The sequence below is a fragment of the Cyanistes caeruleus genome, chromosome 2, assembly GCF_971803275.1.
Source record: "Cyanistes caeruleus chromosome 2, bCyaCae1.hap1.1, whole genome shotgun sequence".
In the NCBI taxonomy this organism is placed as follows: Eukaryota; Metazoa; Chordata; class Aves; order Passeriformes; family Paridae; genus Cyanistes; species Cyanistes caeruleus.
In genome coordinates, this window is record NC_141702.1 from 67,524,030 (window position 1) to 67,541,055 (window position 17,026).

A 17,026-nucleotide genomic window follows, 5' to 3' on the forward strand; every position below is an offset into this window, starting at 1 on the left:
TGCAAGTCCCCTTGCTATAGCTACACTATGGAGTTTTGCTCATCTGAAGTCCAGTTTTCCACTGCAGATGTCCAGGGCACCTGGATGAAACATATGGTACTCTATGGCATGAAGTAATATTCTCACTATGTGTACCCACAGCACTTCAGGAGCAGCAAAAGTTCTAATCTTTATCTCTGAATCTTTTTGAATTTCCTTGTGGTTAGAGGGAATAGCACTAATCCTGCCCTCTTACATAACATTTAATCAGATGATGGTATTGAAAGCAGACCTGTAGACATGCTTATATATTCAGAAGTTTGTTGGCTTACTTCTAATTATGTAAGTTGGCTTGCTAGGAGCAACATACGCCTCCCTTTTCAACTAAAGGATTCATGAGGTTGTTAAATGAAAGTACAGATCCGGGACTAGAACAAAAATAACTATGGGGTGCATTGCCTTCTGGTTTCTAGAATGATTTAAGTGGTTTAATCTTATTTCATTAGCCTGTGAATTTCTCCTTATTCCTACCCAGGCTTACCATCTTATATAGAAAAATGGATTATTCAGATCTTGAATAGCATGGCATGAAAAGAGAGATAAGTGTGCACGGCAGTACTGTCATTTTTAACTTGCTGAAGATCCTTAAGTACTTTGCAGCTGGAAGCTTTATAAATACTTGATTGTAATCAAATATATCATTTAGTGAAAGTACAGTGTTTTCCACATGCAGTGTCAAGCACTCATGGCAACTGCTGCAGACCCTTGTAAAATAATAAACATATCTGCACTGCCTGGACTGCTCTGTGTTCTCTATGGATGAGCCCCTTCTGGTCCCTGCATAATTTAACCTAAATTAAAATAGATAGCATATTTTATCTCTTATTGATATCAAAATGTAAAAGCTTTTATATGAACAGTAAGACATCTCCCTATCAAACCTTATTATCAAACTGAATAATTACTAAGTGTTAGGTATAGCTACCTGAAGCACCCTACCCTTTGATGTCTATTATTCTGGAAATAATCCTAGCCCATCAGTAAAAAAATAAATAGAACCATAGATTATCCTGAGTTGGAAGGGACCCACAAGCATCCAGAAGTCCAACTCCTGGCCCTGCACAGGATACCCCAGGAGGCTCACTCTGTGCCTGAGAGCACTGTCCAAACACTTCTTGAACCCTCTCAGGCTGGTGCTGTGATCACTTCCCTAGGAAGCCTGTTCCAGTGTCCATCCACCCTCTGGATAAAGAATCTTTTTCTAATACCTAATTCAAACCTCCCTTGATATAACTTCATACTTTTCCCTTGTGTTCTGTCTCTGGGCACCAGAGAGAAGAGATTGGCACTTGCCCCTCGGCCTTCCCTTGCAATGAAGATGTGGACTGCTATAGTCTGCAAAAGACCACAACCTCCCTCAATGGTTTTCTTGAATGTTCATAAAGGATAGCTGATTTTTGAGAAGGGACAGCCATCTGCATCCATTTAGATTCCAGCTCAGCCTCCCAGAAGGTGGCAGGTTGTCTGGGTTAGCAGCAAGTGTCCTCATGGAAGTCGGGATGGCTGGAGTGGGAAGATGGCACACCTTGCTCCTAGAATTTGTGACAGAGCTCTTCAGGTGCCAGATTTGCTCTTGAGATGTATTTTTTTGGGGTAGTTCAGCTCTTCCATCAGTTTGAACCTGACATTGCACCTTTGTACTGACATAGTCAGCTCAAATCCAAGAAATTCCTAGCCTCTTCAAGAAGAGGAAAAGATAAATCTTGAGCTAATTTTTCCTTAAATTCACTCTCTTTAAATAGTCCCTCTTTACATACGTAATTTTGGTTGCATAACACACAGTACTTGGCATCATGTTTTATTTAAAAGAAGACTTCATAGTGAATCCACCCACAGCTGCCAAATATCTCCTAATAACTAACAAAAAATAAAGAAGGAACTGAAGGAATTAAGAAACAATGTGCTATATTAGTTACTGCACATATATCTCTCAAAGTTTAGCTGGATAATTTAGTCAGAAATGGACAGACATTATTGTGTGGCATTAGGAGCAAAAAGAAGGAAAGAATTCCATCATTTACATTGAATTGATGAATGAAGTATTATTAACTGTGCATAAATTGTATTAAACTGGACAGGTAAATTAACAAAACTTGGCAAAAATAATTCAATTCATTGTCAAATTGTACAATTAAAACAAGCTGATGCTGTTCAAACTGGTACATTTCACTTAAAAATGCATATAAATAATCCTAGATTTCCAGCAAATAGAAGATACCACTTGTTCCAGCCAAATCTCAGTCCCATTCTGTTTCATGCAGCACAAGTGAATGGTTTTGTAGTAAAACAAATATTTTGTTGTTATTCATTTTTCATTGTCTCTGATCACATCTATTTATTTCCTATTATGTAAAAAAGCCTCTTAAGAAAATTGCTTAGAATCATAAAATGCTAAGGGTTGGAAGGGACCCTAAATATCATCTAGTCCCAGCCTCACCTGCCATGGGCAGGGACAGCTTTTACTAGACTAGGTTGCCCAAAGTCTTTTCCAGCCTGGTCTTGAACACTTGCCAGGGCTGGGGCATCCACAACTTTCCTGGGCAACCGGTTCTAGTATCTTACCACCCTCACTATAAAGAATTTCTTCCTAATACCTTTTTTCCCTAGTTTTGTTTGCAAAAAACATTATTATTGTTCTGTCACTACAGTTCCTGATGAAGAGTCCCTTGACAGTTTCCCTGTAGGCCCCCTTGAGATACTGGAAGGTTGCTGTGAGGTCTCACACAGCCTTCTCTTCTACAGGATGAACAGTCCCAACTCTCAGTCCACCTTTTCAGGGAACTTGCTCCAGTCCTCTTAACAACTTCATGGTCCTCCTCTGGGCTTGCTCCAACTGTTCCATGTCCTTATGCTGGGGACACCAGAACTGAACACAATACTCCAGCTGGGGTGTCACAAGAGCAAAGTAGAAGGGGAGAATCACCTCCATCAACCTGCTGACCAGACTCCTTATGATGCAATCCAGGATTCCACCGGAGAATCTTTCTGGGTTGCCAGCGCACATTGGTTTTTCATCAATCATCACCCCCAAGTCCTTCCTCACAGAGCTGCTCTCAATTACTTTTCTGCCCAGCCTGGAGGTTGCCTGGGATTGCTCTGACCCAGGTGCAGGACCTTGCCCTTTGCTTTGTTGAACTCAATGGGTTTTGCATCCGCCCATCTCTCAGGTGTGTCAAGGTCCCTCTGGATGGCATCCCTTCCCTCCAGCACGTCGACTGCCACTCAGTGACACCACTCAGCTCGGTGCATCCGTTAAATTGCTGAGGGTGCACTCATTCCCACTGCCCATGTTGCCAGCAAAGATAACATAAAGGGATCTAGACCAGGCATTATGTTTTCAAGGGCTTGCAGAGACAGCCATATGGGGCAAACGTTACATTATTAGATATTCTCTTGTCACCTCATCACCTAATTCAGAAGCAGCTTAGTATTATTTCTTCATAACTATTAGCTGACATGTTCATAATACATTTGAAATATTGAAGAGGATACTGTCTTTTGTTTGAACTGATGGTTTCAGTTAAATGCTTGTGTACTTCCCAAAACATCCAGTGCCAATTACTATCAGTGAGATATATTTCGGTTTAATTAAAATATCAAATTCAATTGTGCCATGTGATATTAATATAACAAGGGATATTAACTTCTGCCTTGTGTGATGCACATATTAAATTGTTATCACATGTACTCCATCCTCAGCATATCCCTGGCAGGATTCTTGTCACTTAAAATCTGCCCTGCTGTCAGAAGGAACCACTCACCATTTTATTTGTTTGATTGGAGCATCTTCTGCTGCTTGGGGTGGGGGTAGGCTCTGTTTGCTTTGGGCAATTCAAACATCTTCCACAAGCTGCTTGTCCTGTTGTAGTGAGGAAGAAAGTGCCTGTTAGAGTTCAAAGGAGACATGTCCTCAGTCATGGACAGCGATGGGCTGCTTCAAGAGCAGTACCAGGGGAAAGCCTGAGGAACACAGAGCAAAAGAGGTGGAACATTCCTTACAAAGTGTAACAGCGGTGGCAGGCTGGGAACTGTTCTTTCCTCTTCTTCATAGCTGCTGTGACATGAGATCCACAAACAAGGACAATATGTTGCTTTCTGTGAATCTCTTCTCCTTTGCAACATGATGCAACTAATTAGGCTTCTTTCATCTTAGGGAAGTTCTGAATGATTTTTCCTCTGAAACACTAGAAATTTGAAACACTACAAAAAGCAAGAAGCTGGGGCATGTTATATGAGGATACAATAATTACAGCTTGGTCAGAGACCAGATTTTGAGAGGAAAACCACCAGGAGATGAAGAACTAAAGCAGAGCAAGGATACACTAGCTGATGCAGCTGAAGGCAAACTCCCCCCAAATTCTGAAACTTTGAATTTTACTTTTTCTCCAAGTTGCATGTGCTGTTTGGGAGTAGAGGGAGGCATCACACAAAAAGCACCACTTGTAAGAATCTCACTCAACACGTTTTCATGAAAGAAATTAACCAGAGACCCTGTTAATTACTCACAGTTCTTGGAAGAAGCTATATTGGCTGCCTTCCTGGTTCCACACATATTGCCTTTATTAGGCGTTATACAGCAAGTGAATCATACATGACAGGGCTGGTCTGGCTCTAATATTTTGAGGTTATCTGTTCCTATTTAGTGATGTTCCCTAGAGATCCAGATGTCCCCAAAGCCCCTCATGGCAGAGAAGAAGGAAGAGAACTCATCTTAAATGGACTTCTGTTCTCTGCTACTCATCTCTCTTTTTTGTCTAGATAATATCGCAATCCAACCAGAGAATATAGAGATGGAGTGAAGATTAACTGGTGACCTCATTCATTCATTTCATCCCAGATTCTGGCAGGATTGTCTGCTCTAAAACCAGTAGAGCATTATCAAAACAGGGTAAAAGAGGTGTCTAAGGTTAATATAGAGAAGGGGAATGACAGACTTCAGAAAGTCTGAAGTTGTCACTGAAAGTTGTTACAAGAAAAAGTCTAGGCCAGTCGTAGAGCATACGAAACAGAAAATATAGGACATTTGTGATGCTTTGGCACATGAGATGACTGTTTTCATTCTAGATTAGCAGTTTTTGAAGGATTCTTTGGTGAATGGGAAGGTTTTGTAAAGTGTTCATGATTTAATGATCCACAGCTTTAAAGGTAGTGTTGAGAGGCACTTTTGACTACCATACTCTGAGAGAGGACTAGTGAATATTTGCAGACCCATTCTGTCTTAAAAGGGCATTAACATCTCATAACCTTCTCTCCCTCTGCTTTTTGTTTTTTTCCCTATTCTTCACTAGTTATGCCTTTTCTTATTATGATCTCTTGAAAAAGAGTATGGCATAATTTTATATTAAGTCTTCATCAGTCAAGGTTGGAACCATCCCCAGGGTAGACAAAAATTCCAGTCAAGGAGAAATTTACTTCAGGCCTTGCATAGACTAATCTTATTTAATCTGGTAAACTGAATTTGTGAGCCTTCTGGTGACTTTTCAAAGGTAGATGTGTGAGGAGCAATTATTTCCTCCCAGAGAACAAACAAAGGAGAAACAACTTTCTACTGCCTAAAGCCTGAGCTCCTGGAGCACACAGATGGGCTCAGGGCATCTGGATATCTCAAATAAAATTTTGATGGGAATGAACTGAAAGAAGCTAAAGGAAGGTGATAGCACTTTCATTTCCTTCAAAGGTATGCATAGAGAGTAATTTATATTTGAAGTCAGAACCAGGCAATAGTGTTTCATTCATGATGACTGTGAAGTACACAGATGGCATTTTTGCCAGGAATACGTTTATCCATGTTAATGAAGTTCTTTATCAGGGGTTATATGAAGTATTTACTCATGTTCTGGGATGGGATGTTGCCCTGTCTAGGTAGAGACATATTTTAGAGTTGTTTTTCACATAGCAAAGATAAAGTACTGAAAAAAACAGGATCAAAATTACCGCTGCTTAGAGTGCTTTCCTGGCTTGAATCCACAATGTTAGAAAGAACTCCAAACTACAAGACAGGTGCACTATGTCCAAAGGCATTTAGGTGCCTAATTGTCTGTGAAAACAGTAGGAGCCATTGAAGATCTTGACAAGTGTGATTTATCTTACAGGGACGCCACATTCTCCTGCATTCTTGCATCTTCTCCTAAGCCAGGACCCAACCTTGCCCACACGACCCAGCCCACCGGCGGCGGAATTATCGCGCAGATAAGCCGTGTGCCAAATGTTCTGCGTCAACAGTGGGATATCGTGCTGTGTAATTCCCATTCAGAAAGGTGCCTTGGAACGGAAGTTATTAAGGAGCCACAAGTGGAATACTTGTGCTGAGTGAGTGTAGCTGGGGCGGGTCCAGCCACTGAAACTGAAGAAACTCAAGACCAGGAGTCAGACACCAAGGACATGCCAGCCCACGGCTCCAGATGGAAACGCACCAAGGAAAACTGAGAAATCAGGGCTACCTCAAACCAAAGAGCAAATCAAGAGCAAGGTCAGGAAATCAAAGAGCTTGCACTGAAAGTGGTGGATAAATGTGAGCTAGGACTTAAACAAGACAATGCAGTTTAGCTGAGAGGCAGGAACCTAGAAGAAACAAAGAGGTATTTGTAAGGCAGTGAAATAAGTTGTGGGACTGTACCTGAGTCAGAAACATACAGCATCCCATAGACAGTCAGGAATCTCAGCCAGTCTCTACCAATCTCCCAGGAGGCTATTGAGCCAGCTCCTGTCTGCAGAGCTTGATCATTTACTCAGGGCCTAAGAGAGTAGGATAAGTGTGTAACGTGACACAAGTGATCATTCGGTGCAGATATGTCAATTTAAAACCAGGAATGATTCATTAAAACCAGGAATAATTCATATAATCAGCAATAGGGACCACCAGATCTCCCAGGTTTCTTCTTTTCTCGTTTATGTAACTGTGGATTGTGTCTCAGGGCAGGAATGAGGTTAGGGTATGTGACTGACAGTACCATCTCTCAAGCCTCCTTTGGCTCTGTGGATGTGCTACAGCCCTTCGTGCTCCGCAGGCACTCCTGCCAGATGTGCTCACAGATCAGCACAAGCTCTGTGCTCAGGGCTGCAAAGCAGAACAGTTTCTGTAGTGGCGATGACAAAGATATGGTCCTTGCTGTGAAGGAGATGGGCACCAGTTGTTTGTGTTTTGTCTCAGTGTGAGACAAAAGACATGGATTACAGTCATTCCTGAAGTGTGGCCACATCAGAAGTAAGAATGTAGTATTAAATCTGTAGATTAAAAGTAGGTATAGGCTTCAACATCTTGCTGAATTAATGGCTCTGTAGTTGCCAGGGGACATTAAAAGGTTAGTCTGTTAGTTTAACTACAGCATACAATAAGTCAGGCACTCACAGTAGAGGAAAGATGCAGCAATATCTATACAAATGTGCTTTACAGGGATATTGCTGGATAAATGCTATCTGCAGAATACAACTCTTTCAGTTTTAAAATTAAAAAAAACAACCCCACATAACTATTTTTAGTGGCATAAAATTCTAGTTGTAGACCACAACAAAGAATAAATATGCTGTGTATTTTCCATGTCAGATCAAGACCCTTTGCAGTTCTCACTAACCAAACTGTAAAAAAAAAAAAAAAAAAGAAAAAAAAAAGTTGTTTAGAATCCAAAATGCCTCAGTTTGCTTACTACTATATATGTGAAAGAAATACATGGGAAAAACAATCATTGATCAAACAGAAAATGAAACATTTCTGGTTTAAAAATAAAGCCCATAATGAGAAAATAAAAATTATTTATGAAGTCAAACGACTTTTAAATCTTTAAATTCTCCACATACCTTCTAGGATTATAGTAACCTGTGGAAGGTCATTATAGTTATAAGGGAAAAGATTAAATAAGCACTTAAGCAGACATAAATAAAACAGACAGGTTAAAAGCTATCAAATTGAACAAGACTAGAGGGAAACTTATCAGCTCTGTAAAAGAATCCAAACACAGAAGGAAACAAACACAATGTTGAAAATAGTTAAAGGGAAGTAGCAACTCTGGAAGTACAAAATCTTTTTAAGTCCCAAGTCATCTATACCAAAGAAAGTTTTTGGTCCATAAGGAGAAGTATGACAAATATATTACAGAAAAACTTCTGTAATGATTTTGGAGCTCTTTCCCCCAAACAACACATAGCAGGATATAAAATTTGCATTAAAATTATAAGACAACATGATTGAAAATTAGTAGCTAGAAGAAGCCTAAGGGAACAGCCTACTATGATGTTTGTTTCAGCCAATGCTCAGCTGGAGGGCTGTACCCCTTCCTCTGACACAAATACCTGTCTGTTGAGGGAGAAAAACAGGAGGCTGAAAAGAGGCCTTGAGAATGGAGTCTGCATTCTTCCCAGAAAGAAGTCAGAGAGAGGACAGGCAGCACTTTCTGACTTCAGAAATACTGAGACAGTGTGTATATATATATATATATATATATATACACATATATATATATATATACATGTGTGTGTGAGCTAGTCATTTGGATCAGGAGCATGCAGGGAGAGGAATGCCTGGGACAGAGGTGTTGGGGGGGCGATGGAGGTGCAGTGGCTGCTGTGTCTCTTGGGACATGGCTGGAAATGTAGCTTGGTCTCTAAACCAGCAATTTCATTTCTCCAAGGAAAAATTAATTGGCAACATATAATAAAAAAGAAATAGGACCTTTTAGTTATTTTTGGGCAGGGGGGGTAAGTAAAGTTCTAGAGGTGTAGCTTCATTGAATTCACTGAGGGATATTTTTGCTAATAAAGCTTTTAAAATGAGGGATACATTATACTCCAAGTATGGATATTTCTAAATATGTCTGGGTTTATATATTTCTCAATATTTCTATTTTTATTTTTCTGACTTTTGCCCGCACAAAAGATAAACAAAACCATTCTTAACTAGTTCTGTATGCCCCAAAGAGACAAAAGTATGCATGCTTTATAGGGAATGAAAAATAACATACCATTTTGTAGGAAAAAAATTAATTAGCTGCAGAATCAATTAAAAACGTTATGGATGTCACCATTAAAAATGTACATACTGGTGTCACGCAAAGGTACCTCTGCAACTCCATTCTCTGTTTCAAATGTTTCAATCTGACAAATTTGGATAACTACTAACTTTTAATTGCATGTGATGTGCCAACAGGCATAGATGCTGCTTAGTTCAATAGCATCAGTTAAATGCAGGTCATTGCATTAATTAAGAGTTCATCTGTTACAACTCACCATTTTGTTCTCCTTAATTTTAATAAGCATTTTTGCCAGCATACTTACTGGAAATATTACAACATCTTCCTGCACTGAGAAAACCCACAGAACCTATTTATCTGGTTCTACTGTATGCTGTTTAAACAGAGGGTGAAACCAAAGGCTTGCCATTTTGCCCAGAAGACCGGTCTAAGATTTGCTTTAAGATTACAGCACATCTGCGGGAGGGAAAAGGCTTTTCCGCAGGTCACTTAAGTCATCCTGAGCGAAAGGAATACCAACACCAAAGGTGCACCAAGGAACGAGAGCCACAGCCGCTGAGGGTGAATAACCTGAGATTCAGGACCAGGAGGCATCCTGATTCTATTTTCTGTGCGCGCCGAGGTTTGACGCGCAGTTAACCCAGCCGGGGCTGGGAGCCCGAACGGCGCAAGAAAAGCAAACTCAGCTCAGGCAAAGAATGCTTTGTCCTACCTCAGATTTAGCCCTCAGGTGATCAAGCGCTGCATGCTTTTAATTTTACCAGCTAGGGATATTTTTTTTAAGCGTGCAGAGAACAAACGCGTCCGAATATTGAGCGTGACACAAAATGTCACGAATGCTTAAAGTTGCGGGTCCTTCAGCTCACGGAGGAAGATGCGAAGGGAAGGAGGGTGTTTTGGACCCTCGATTGGACGCCGTCTTGGGGACGGGGGTGGAGAAGGGGGGGGCGAAGGGGGGGAGCGGGAGGGTGTGAGGAGGAGAGAGCGGAGCCGGGGGTGCCGGCCAGGTTGGGAAGCGGCCGGGAGCGGGGCGCGTGGGGCGGCGGAGGGGAGGCGGGCGGGAGGCGGCGGGCGGGCAGGCCGGTGTGAGCTGTTTGGCCACCGGAGCCAATCGAAAGCGGGGCCTTGATCCTCTCCTCGGGCAGTGGCTGCGCCGGGCCAGTGCCGCGCTCCCCGCAGCCCTCGGGAGCGGCACGGCCGCCTCGCTCTCTCCGCGCACCGCCGGCCCCACCGAGCGCCTATGGGCATCTGCAGCCGGCGAGGGCTGCGCAGCACCGCCACCGGCAGCACCGCCACCGGCAGCACCGCCACCGGCAGCACCGCCACCGGCAGCACCGCCACCGGCAGCACCGCCACCCCGCTTCATCGCCCCTTGGGATCTATAGCCGGCGGACCGAGCGCGCTGCGGAGCCTTCCCCGCCTCCGTGCAGGTATGGGGCGGCCAGCGACCTGACCCGGCGCCGCTCCTCTTGCGGCCGGCTCGCTCCCTTCCTCCTCCTCCTCCTCCTCCTCTTCCTCCTCCCCTGCCCTGGGCCCGCGGTGGCGGTGACAGCCCGGGGAGCTCGGCGGGGCCGCGGCCGCCCCAGCCCTGCCGCCCGCGGGCGCCTGCGGGGCACGGAGCGAAACGGGCGAGAGCGGAGCCGGGCTCCGCAGCCTGGCTGCCAGCGGCCCGGGAAGGTACCTGCATGGCCAGGTTCCCCCCCGCCCGGAGCGCCCTGCGGCCCGCCACCACGCTCCCTCCCAAAGGGAAAAAAAAAAGAAAGACAAACCAGAAAAAAAATTAGCTCGTGCGTGAAACCTGTGCCCCTTTGTACCTTTCTTTCTTTGCTTTGGGTTAATGATGGTTTGTGATTATGAAACCCCACGAGGGATCAGCTCCAAGAGCGAATAGCATTACTTTAAGTCATGACTTGGAAATATACGTGTGTGTGTGTACAGACACTGGGTTTTTTTTTTTACCTTGAACTTGAGGATTATACAAACCCACGTCTGTCTCACTAGGAGCTCCTGACTGACTTTCTGCTAAAGTTAAGGAAATATTTGTGCTTCCACAGGTCTTGCAGAATTGGAGGCACAGGTCCTACAAAAAAATTGCGGTGGCATTTGGATGAACAGCTCTTATTTTTAGCATGCTATTGTGAAAGTGGTTATATAACTTTTGGTGGATTTTTGAGGACAAAATTAACAGCTCATAATAAGTTAAACCTTTTAACCTTTTTTTTTATCTTTTTTTTTTTTTTCCCCTTGAATTGGAGAAATAAACAGAATGAAATCCCAATGTGTAGAGTCAGGTGAACTTTGATAGAACCAACAGTAGAGATTCTCTGAGAAAAAACCCCCTGTTTATGAATCCCACAGCCCTCTCAACAATCATGAAGCAGCAGGTGCAAGACCAAGCAATGTCAGCTCAGAGCCCCAATTAGGAAGTTGGTTATCAGGCTGCTTCAAGGCTATTTCTTGCTAAACCAGGGTGAAATCAGCAATCACTTCAGAATCTCGTGTTCCCACCCGTGCCAATACAATACAGATGCTGTGTTTCCTTAGGGGATTAGATTGCTTCTTGAACTTCAAGAAGTATGCGCAGCCTGAAGTATTTGCTTTAATGCTTGGTGTATTTTAATGCAGATGCTTCTCTTGCAAAACTCGGTTCCTGCTTCTCAGGCTGGTCTTTCTTCATTACTTGCAAAAATTGAAGAAGAGCAATACCTTAAGGTTTTAAAAAATCGCCCCAGGAAAGTAACTGTGTGGAACGGCAGCGTGCCTGCATAGAGAGCCAGGAGACGAGGCTGCTGTGACAGTGTTCAAGCTCTGAGCAAGTGGTCTCTCTCTCACTTTTGTTGTATGGTCCTCATGGTCCTCATGAGCTGCAATCATCCAAGTGAAGTCCTAAGTTCTAAACATCTGTGATCACTGTGCAGCTGAAAAGAGAAGACTGGTCTGCGGAATCGCTGTTGTAGAACGAGCGAGAAACCTAGCAAGGAGGGTTTTGCCTTCTCACATCTCTTGCAGCCCGCTGTTCAGGCAGAGCTCTTGTGTGCAGGGAGGAGGTGTGTCTGGTAACAGCAAGTTTTGCTCAGTCTTCCATTGCAGTATGATAAGTAAGTGAAAGATGTGTCAGTGAAAAACACTAGTAAGACCTCCACAAGAGTGCCACAAAAATAAATGCTGCTAACACAAGATTTTGAGCTGATTTGTTTAGCTGAAATAAATTCTTTTTGTTTTTTATCTTTCAAATGGACTGTGCTTGACGTTCAATGTGGACTAGAACAAACGTATGAAAAGTTGAAGAATTTAACTGTGGAGATTTTTGTTTCTTTTCATAGTATCAGGCAAAGGTAAAAATTAGTATTTGAAGTACCCATGGAACTGCATCAATAAATTGGAAATGCTTGGTTTCAGTCACCATTTGTCAATGTTTATTAAAGTGCAAATCCCAGAGTTTCAGATCATCTTTTATAATAAAGAGTCTTGTTTGAGTTTTGTTTAATAAATCTGGTAACTGGTTTAATTCTAACACTATTGTTAAAATAACATAGTAATTCTAACCCAGTCATCAGAAACTGGTAAATTCCAGTTTGGGATTGGTACAGTGGTATTTTCCAGTTTCTGATCTAGAGCTAGAATTGTTTCAATGAGCAGTTCCAAGTTACTGAGTGAGAATCGAATGGTTGAAGCGACCGTGCAGATTTACTGACGTCTGAAGAGTATCTTAAAGAGTAGCACAAAGAAGTCCTTCCCTCTGCTGGCAGATGTTCTTGGGTGTGGTTGTGCATTTACAGTGTTGTGGTTCATGTCAGGAGTGGGCTTTTGATGCCCATCCTTCAGTTGTTCCACTTGCTGTCCTTCTTCATATACCTCATGGTGGGCCAGTTGGGTTCCTTCAAGATGAATCGAAACTAAAAGATGTGCTAGAGTTTTTGCGGGAAATACAATTGGTAGGATCAAATCTAGCCTGGAGTAAAACCCTCTAAAATACATACAGTGTCTTCTGTGCCTAAATGTTTTGCTGTGCCTACCAGTTCCTGTTGGGCTGTGTTTGCTGCTGCAGTAGACCTGGTGCATTTGCAGCGTGCTGTTACTGAGGTAACCATGAGGTTACCATGCAGTCTGAAGCCCATACTAGCCATACTTCCCCAGGGGCACGGGCTAGTCCCTGCTTTTTGCACCGCTGCTCACCTGTCTGTTACCAGAAAACTCCTGGTTCATCTGGAGAGCACAGCACTGGAGCCAACCTGGGCTGTCCTGCTGGGATCTCTTCAGTTCAGAATGAAGACGGCTAATTTTTATTTTTTTTTCTCTAGTCTGGCATGTGATAGCAGGCTAGTTTTTGAGTGGGAGCTTTGGATAGTGTAGCCTTGTGCCTCTCTGCTGGGTGTGGACGTAGCAGTTGCATTTAGGAAAGGACAGCTGGTGCTCCTTCATGTTTGTTTGCCTGTCACTGGCTATAGCCCTTCTGCATATAAAGTCCATAAGGCTGTTTATATTCCTCATTGTGTTTGGGAGTGGTGAGAAATGTTGCCCTGAAACTTCAAAACTGTCATTTGGAAGTTCTTCACTCCGTTCCCTTGGTGCAGCATTGTGGCTGACTGCATCTCCCGCAGGGCACCAGAAGTATTGCCTGGGAGAAGATCCCACCTGTGGATCCTGTGTTCAAGGACATGATGAGAATCATGCTCTGATCCTGGAGTCTAGTTGCCTCAGGCAGGAGAGAATGTTTAAGGGGAGATGTTTAGAAACATTCACTTAAAACTTCAAGCTTGATTAAAACATGTTAAACCTTTATTTCTGCAGTTTTCACTGTAAAGGGAAAAAATTCCATTCTTTTTTTTGGTGATTTGGCTTGCTTCTTACAGTTTAATGTTTTTCTTTAGTTTGCTTCTTTGGGTAAAATGATTTTAAATTGAAAAATTATTCTGTTAATTATAAACAGTTACCTCTTCTATGAAAGCATTTCTTACTTAAAAATATATTATTGGAGCAATTAGGGATCAGATCCTTCTTTCATGTAGAAACAGAAGGCAGTTGTCATTGCTGCAAAAAGTGGATTTCTTACCAGCTCTTCAGTTTTACATTTCCATTGGATCATGATGGAAATGGCAGAATTGCATGGGTTTAGCATGCTTGGTACAAATATTCTTCTTGTCCTGGATCACTGTGACGCCTCCAAGACTGTGTTTAGATTGCAGAAAATGTTGTGCTATGTGGAACAATAGGAAGTGAAAACCAAGAAAGCGTTTCCTTCTCAGATGACCGTATTTCGGTTGCTAGAAGTTGTCTACTCCAAGTCTTGTTTTAATGCATAGCTGCTCGGTGGGATGCTATATAGATCTTAACATGAGTTGTGTAGATGATGATATGTCACTTGAAACCATGGTATTTCTTGTTCTCAATGCATTAAGCCTTTTATTATCAATTTTAAGAAGATTTTTGAAGCCTGTTTCAGAAAGGGAAGCAGACCATAAAAATCTGTCTCGCTCCAGGACATTAAAACAGAGGGCAATCCATCTTTCAATATCTGGTGTGATACAATCATGGCAACTTCAGTTGTAACCTGTCTTTCTCAAAAAGTCATCTCACAGCACCTACTTTTAACATTTTTTTTTTTCTCTTCTGTGCTTAACCATACTTGTCTATGACATTCTGAATATTTTGTTCTTTGTTGCTGTCCAGATAATATCTCTAAGAGTTATAATGGTGTATTTTAGATTAGTCATAAAAGTTAGGGGGATTTACTAAGGTCAGTTTTTCATATAGACCCTGCTGCCATATAGAATTGGTTATGCTGTAAACAAGAGTTGTATATAGAAAAATCCATGCTACTGTCTTTAATTCAAGACTTTCAGAGGATGAAAAAGGGTAAATATATCTCCCATTCCCGACAGTTTTAAAGTCATTGTTGCTTGGGAAGTGAGTATTTTAAGAAACCATAATTTGAAATGAAACCTGAGGAAATCAAAACTGTGATCTATTCAAGTAGACAAAAACTCATAAATATTTTGTTTCTGTCTATTTTGTGTTAAGGAAGTGGGAGAAGTAAAGTACACTGAGAAAGGAAAATATATTATTTACCCTCCAAATTTCATTTTGGAACCACTTTTTATTGAGTGTGATGGGCAGTGCACAAATACAACATCAGACTGTGGATTTAACGCAATAAATCTTGAAAATTTCCTGAATTTTTAACATCTCTTAAAACTTGGAAACAACACTTGTACAGCTCATGCGGAACGCCTTCTTGACCTTGTGTTGTACAAACACTTTCTGGAGTTGGAAAACTGCGTTGAGCTGGTCTAGATGTGAATTAGTTGCCCGTCTCCATTTACAAGCAGTTTTGTTGTGGATTCCGACCATGTCTCATCTATCCTATTACCCTACTTAAGTGCTGTTATGATAATGCTCAAATAGACTGATATTATACAGTAGTGCTAACAAAAAAACAAACAGCGCTGTAAAAATTCTCCATGACCATTTCTGGCATGGGACGGCAGGTTTTTTCCCTGGTGCAAATCTCAGACCTAATCTCATTTCCAGTGAGGCCAAAACACTAGCTTGGCTTGCAGTTAAGCGAGATCCTGCCCATAAATCTGGCCAGTCTCCATTGAGATAACATCTGGAAAGCTGTCATTTAAAAATATGTGGGAGAGCTTGGGATAGGGGTGTAAATAGTGGGTCAGAGCTTCTATCCAAAAAGAAAACATCCAAAAGGAAGCTCTCAGATATCAGGCATCCTTGCTCTAGGCATGTTCTTTGTTATGATCCATCTATCGTTTGTCCGTTCCTGTTCTGTCAACATCATTTGGAGCCCAGCGTCCTTTGTGAGGAACAAGAGGAGGCTGACAGGCAAAGAAGATGGGAATAAGTGAAGATGTTGCATGACTTAATGGATGCATCCAGTAAAGTCTGCTAATAGATGTCTATCGCTTGTATTTTGATTTAAATTGTTCTCTGGCTGACACCTTTCAGATTTCTACACGCAATGGATTTACACTAAGCATGTTTGTTGACTTCGGTCTATATTCTTCATTAATTCAGTGTCCATGGAAACTTTGCCTGATTCTTCAGTGAGAGCAGGTTTTGCTGAGATAGTCTGAAGAGTGACTACCTACCAACTGAAACAAATTCTAAGCATCTTGGATTCCATGTAGGCAGGGGAAGATTGTTCATCTGGCTTTTTAATACTTTCATTCCTTACTGAAGCTGAGCCTTTGGTACAGTCATAGCTCAGAACGTATGGCTTCTTAATGGTAGCTGAAGCTGAAGATTAAAATGTCACAGAAACTTATTATTAGGAATATTTATTGTTTTATTCAAAAATCACAGAATTTATGTGAAAATAGCACCACTGTGTTCCATTTTTTATATATGTAATGACCATTTTTCTTTAGAAACCCTGAAGCTAACAAGAAAAATGCACACAACTGGAAATTGAGCTAGTATACGTCACCTGAAACTGTCTTGTTTTCCGGTTCCCAAAGTCCCTTCAGTCGCTTACATAAAGTTATTCAACAACTCAGCTTAGATTTTTGGGGTTTTTTTGAACTGTAAGACAAATCCCCTGTCTACTGTACATTCCTCTCAAATGAAAAGAGGCTTTAAATACAGACTGTACCATAATAGATCCCATTTTGTTTTCCTTATCTAGTTTTTTTTTTAAAAGTTGTCTGCACTTGATGTTCTTTCTTCCTGAAAGAGCGTTGCAAAAGCTCCTTCACAAAGTAAATTCTCCTATTTTCTGAATTCTAAATTCAAAATTCCAGTTGTTTTTTTCCTTCAGGTAGACTGCTTCCAACTAGAAAAATATTTTTCTGTTGGTGTTTCAATAGCTGACTTTATGATACATGCAAACACTATTTTGAGCACCTATCAGAATTTGCCAGTCTCCTCTTTACAAAAATAGCCACTTTTTCTCAGTCCAAAAATATAATATTTTGTGAAACTTGTTTCTTTGGAAACAAGTTTATTGTGTTATTCCAAGTTGAGCCTAATTATTTTCTGGACATCTCTAAGGTTTCTTTAAAAGAAGC

General features: G+C 41.7%; 1 protein-coding gene and 1 long non-coding RNA gene across 2 annotated transcripts in view; one reads left to right on the forward strand and one right to left on the reverse strand.

Annotated features, from left to right (window-relative positions):
- Positions 1-1,927: 1,927 nt before the first annotated feature.
- LOC147654886 (uncharacterized) lies at positions 1,928-4,118 on the reverse strand. Its single transcript, XR_015283342.1, has 3 exons — positions 4,039-4,118; positions 3,801-3,898; positions 1,928-3,024 (listed from the first exon to the last, which is right to left on the reverse strand). It is a non-coding gene; the product is annotated as an uncharacterized LOC147654886 (long non-coding RNA).
- Positions 4,119-10,096: 5,978 nt separating this feature from the next.
- The window catches only part of GREM2 (gremlin 2, DAN family BMP antagonist), a 41,424-nt gene continuing 34,494 nt past the window's right edge, over positions 10,097-17,026 (forward strand). Inside the window, exon 1 of the mRNA XM_086877694.1 lies at positions 10,097-10,432. The gene's annotated coding sequence lies outside the window, so the exon portion shown is untranslated. The remainder of the gene's footprint in view (positions 10,433-17,026) is intronic.